We start from the raw sequence: 4,893 nt of genomic DNA on the forward strand, positions 1-4,893 counted from the left end.
GTAAGGATTATATCTCATCTAAATAAATTAAAAGAATTATATAATTCCCATGATGTTGAAATTTCATGGCATTATCTGTCATGTGAAATATTAAAATATAGCACAGGTATGCATGTTTATTGAGCTGAGAATATTAGGAGATTTTGAAAATGTAGGAATCTGGTGGCTATTTCTTTGGTAAAGTTAAGAACCACTTAATAATATTAACAGTCCTCTTGGCTGTTTGTAATGACAAGTTTTGTCATATTTTATGAGGGTGGTTTCTAAGATAAATTAGTAAATATTCCTTGTCTATATTACTTTTTTGGTTTCACATACTTGGTATGCTTGAGTGACACCACCATCAGAAAACTTATTGATGAGTTGTGAAATTGGTCAACCAGGAAAGCAGGCAGCTGCTATGAGCTCATTGTAACATCAAGCAGGCCAGCAGCAATCTTTGTCTTCTGAAATTCCAGCTGGGGCTAAAAGCTGCATAACTCAGAGCTGGGACTTTCCCTGGTGAGTGCCAGGGGCTAGGCCTGGGCCTGAAGAATCTGACCTTTGTCCCTCTTTGGAATTGTGATGTTGGTTCAGGTGAAGCCCTCAAGAACAGTTCAGTGAAAGACCTTGAATAAAAGGGTCAACTCAGACCAGCAGAATATCTCAGCCTACATGTAATATCAAGTGTTAAAAACTGCTTTTTGACCTTGAGCAAAAGGGGGAAATGGGAAGAAAAGCATGAATTTATATGGCTATGAGTCTCCAAAAAAGACTCGGGATGTCATCATAGGGGTCATGCTTATGCACACCTCAGCAAGGTCCCAGAGACAGTCAAAGTAGATAGAAGCCCAAGTACTGGTTCTCCTGAGGGCTACAGAGACCCACAGGGTCTGTGGTCATGGAAGATGGCTCTGGAGTTCAGTACCATGTCAATTGGCCCTACTTTGGAGTTTGTGTTCCTGAGTGTGATGGAGTTGGACTCAGAAGTGACCTTTCTACACATGCCTCTTCTGTCACTATTACTGGACCTGTGGTTGGCACTGGGGGTGGTGTATACCCAGGAGACATGAATCTCTGGACTGGCCTTGTGCCAGCTGGGACCTGGACCTAAGCAGACTTGCAATTCCTACTCTCTGGTTCATTGCAATTACCCAGATCAACTAACAGGGAGGTGAAGATGGTCAATGACCACACCAGGGCACCCAGAGTACTTACAACTCCATGTAGGAGAATCACATCCATCAACCATGTGGAACCTAAGCCCCTTTCTATATAGAAGTAGAGTGGACATCATTATCACAGGGTCCACAGGATGAAGGAATAAAATATAGATTAGAGTCTCCTTACTGGTATTCTACTATAGAACTATTGTGACTAGTAATGGAAGAAATTGTAGCATGATGTGGAGAAAGCGGTCACAGCAGTTGTTGAAAGAAGGGAGAGTGAAGAAAAGATGTGATATGGGGGCATTTTTGGGACTTAGAGTTGTCCTAAATGATATTGCAGGGACAGATGCTGGATATGATATATCCTGTCATAACCCATTGAGTGCACTGGGGGAGAGTGTAAAATACAATGTAAACTATGATCCATATGGTGCAGCAGTGCTCTAAAACGTATTCGCCAAATGCAATGAATGTGCCACAATGATGAAAGAGGTTCTTGTTGTGGAAGGAGTATGGGGTATGTAGGAACCTCTTGTAGTTTTTAAGTATCATATTTTGTCTTCTATATGTCTTCCAAAAATGCAAAAATAAATAAATAAATGCCCAAAAAATATTGCTGATGCTTAAAACCCAGGTAATTTAAAAAATCTCATCTTGTGCTTGCTTTGACAGCACATATACTAAATTTGGAATGATACAGAGAATATTAACATGGGTCCTGCACAAAGACGACAAGCAAATTCATGGAACTTTTGTATTTTTGATAAGAGTTTAATATCCACGATATATAAAGAGGTCATACAACTCCACAATAAAGAGACAAACTGCCCAATTAAAAAATAGGCAAAAGAGAGACAACCAGCAAGATAGTGGCAGATTCAGGAGTTCCTAGAGTCAGCTCTTTTTACAGGGCAGTTAGCAAACACCCAGAGCTCTCTGGAGCTAGCTGAAGCACCTGTTTGGGGGCACCAGGAGACCAGAAGAACATTCTGCAATGTCTTTGAAGGAGTGGAAGGAGGAGACTGCCTGTCTGCAGAGAAGACTCATAAGTAGAGTGCTCCACACCCCGGAGGCCGGTGTCCATCCTCCACTGGAGGTACAAGCCTTAGGAGCTGTTCCGAGGCTGGAAACAAAAATTCCACTCCCCCAAAATGGGGGAGGAAGACATGGTTGGGCACTGATTTCAGCAATTGATGAGGAAATTCAGTGGGCTACAGTATAATCCTGGGAATAGCTAAAGCTTGAGCCTGTCCAATTCAGAAAGTGGCCAGGAGCTGCCATCTTAACTCCATACTTGGCACAAGGGGAAGTGGGGTGGACTGAAAATCCCAGTGCTGGTGGAGAACAGCTTCTTCCCATCTAGATCATATTGCAGGTCTAGCCTAGGCCCCAGTGCCACCTCCAGCGAGGAGGAAGCTGTGGGGACCTGTACCAGGCTTTCTGGGAAATTACCGGCCAAGCCGCAGAGGCTGGTGATTATCCTACTCTGGTGGCACAAGCCACCCCAGGAGCTGTTCTGTGAAGGGAATTGGATGCTCCATTTCCCATAAACAGGGGAGGAGGCTGCTGATTTTGGCTACTGATTGGTAGACTTGGTTGGCTAAGAGCTAACCCTGGGAACAGGGGGGTATGAACAAGCCCAAGCGTGAAAGAGGCAGTAGCTGCCATTCTGAGTCCACCCCCAACCTGAGGGGAAGCCAGGCTGACTGAAACTCTCAGTGTCCACAGGAACCAGTTTCTTTCATGCACATCAGCCTGCAGACCTAGCCTAGGCTTCAGCCCTGCCTCTGGCAGGGAGGAGGCTGAGGAGCCCTGCACCAGTCTATACAGGTAACTGTAGGTTACTTTGGCTGCCATAGACTGAAAATCAGAAGTCTACCAGGGCAACTGCAGTCATCTTGGGCCTGCCCACACCTGCAGTTCCATCCCTGCCCAGGCAGGGGAGAAAGGGATGTGAAGCTTCATCAGTCTGTCTGGGCAACTACAGTCTAGGCCTGCACATGGATTATTCCACATAGTTGTGACTCTGTCCCTACCTTTGGCAAAGGAGAAAGTTGGAAGAAGTTTCATTGGTCCCAGGTGCAATGAGGGCAGGTTAAGCTTCCACAGCTTGCAGCACCAACTACATGCTTGCTTCCTATTGCACAACCATCAAGGCAGAAATGATAGGAAACCTTAAACTAAAGAGAAAAACTGTACCCAGGATAAACACTCTAGTAAGCCAGATGCCAAGATACCAACAAAAAATTACAATCCACACCAAGAAACAGGAAGCTATGGCCCAGTTAAAGAAACAAGATAAGCCTCCAGATGACATAAAGGAGTTGAGACAACTAATCACAGATATTCAAACAAATCTCCTTAATGAATTCAATGAGATAGTTAAAGAGATTAAGGATATTAAGAAGACATTGGATGAGTACAAAGAAGAATTTGATAGCATACATAGAAAAATAGCAGATCTTATAGGAATGAAAGGTGCAATCAATGAAATTAAAAAAAACATTGGAATCATATAATAGCAGATTTGAGGAGGCAGAAGAAAGGATTGGTGAGCTTGAAGAAAGGGCCTCTGAAAGTGAGCAAACAAAAGAACAGATGAAGAAAAGAATGGAAAAAATTGAACAAGGTCTCAGGGAAGTAAATGACAGCAAAAGGCATGCAAACGTACATATCATGGGTATCCCAGAAGGAGAAGAGGAGGGAAAAGGGGCAGAAGGAATAGTTAAAGAAATAATGGTAGAAAATTTCCCAACCCTGTTGAAGGACATAGATATCCCTGTCCAAGAAGTACAATGTACTCCCATCTGAAAATATCCAAATAGACCAACTCCAAGACACATACTTATTAGAATGTCAAAGGCCAAATACAAAGAGAGAATTCTGAGAGCAGCAAGAGAAAAGCAATGCATAACTTATAAGGGATATCCAATAAGATTAAGTGCTGATTTCTCACCAGAAACCATGGAGGCAAGAAGACAGTGGTCTGATTTATTTAAGATACTACAAGAGAAAACTTCCAGCCAAGAATCTTATATTCAGCAAGACTGTCTTTCAAAAATGAGGGCAAAATTAGAATATTCACAGATAAACAGAAACTGACAGAGTTTCTAAGCAAGAGACCAGATTTTTAGGAAATACTAAAGGGTGTGCTAGAGCCTGAAAAGAAAAGACAGGAGAGGAGAGGCCTGGAAAAGAGTCTAGAAATGAAGATTATATCAATAAAAGTAACTAAATGTGTCAAAAGATTGGTGAAAATAAAATATGACAGATAAAACTCAAATAGTCAAGAATAAACTTAACCAATGTTGTAAAGCACTTGTATTCAGAAAACTGCAACTCAAAGCTAAAACAAATAAAAAAACCCTAACCCCCTAAACAACTGGAAGAACATCCCATGCTCATGGATTGGAAAACTAAATATCATTAAGATGTCAATTATACACAAATTGATATTCAGATTTAATGCAATCCCGATAAAAATAACACCAGAATTAAAGAAAAAATTGAAAACACGAGCATTAAATTTATTTGGAAGGGTAAGGAATCCTGAATAGCCAGAAACATCATAAAAAGTAAAATTGAACCCTCATCTCCAGACTTTAAATCAAAATACCTACCTATAGTGGTAAAAACAACATGGTACTGGCCTAAAGACAGACACACTAGATCAATGGAACCAAATTTATGGTTCAAAAACAGTCTCTCACAGGAATGGTCAAGTGATTTTTGACTAGCCTGTCAA

General features: G+C 41.6%; 1 non-coding gene across 1 annotated transcript; it reads left to right on the plus strand.

Moving 5' to 3' along the window:
• Window positions 1-1,804: 1,804 nt before the first annotated feature.
• On the plus strand, window positions 1,805-1,911 carry LOC111762361 (U6 spliceosomal RNA). Its single transcript, XR_002795487.1, has one exon. It is a non-coding gene; the product is annotated as a U6 spliceosomal RNA (small nuclear RNA).
• The last annotated feature ends 2,982 nt before the right edge of the window (window positions 1,912-4,893 follow it).

This window comes from Dasypus novemcinctus, chromosome 16 (genome assembly GCF_030445035.2).
Source record: "Dasypus novemcinctus isolate mDasNov1 chromosome 16, mDasNov1.1.hap2, whole genome shotgun sequence".
NCBI lineage: Eukaryota > Metazoa > Chordata > Mammalia > Cingulata > Dasypodidae > Dasypus > Dasypus novemcinctus.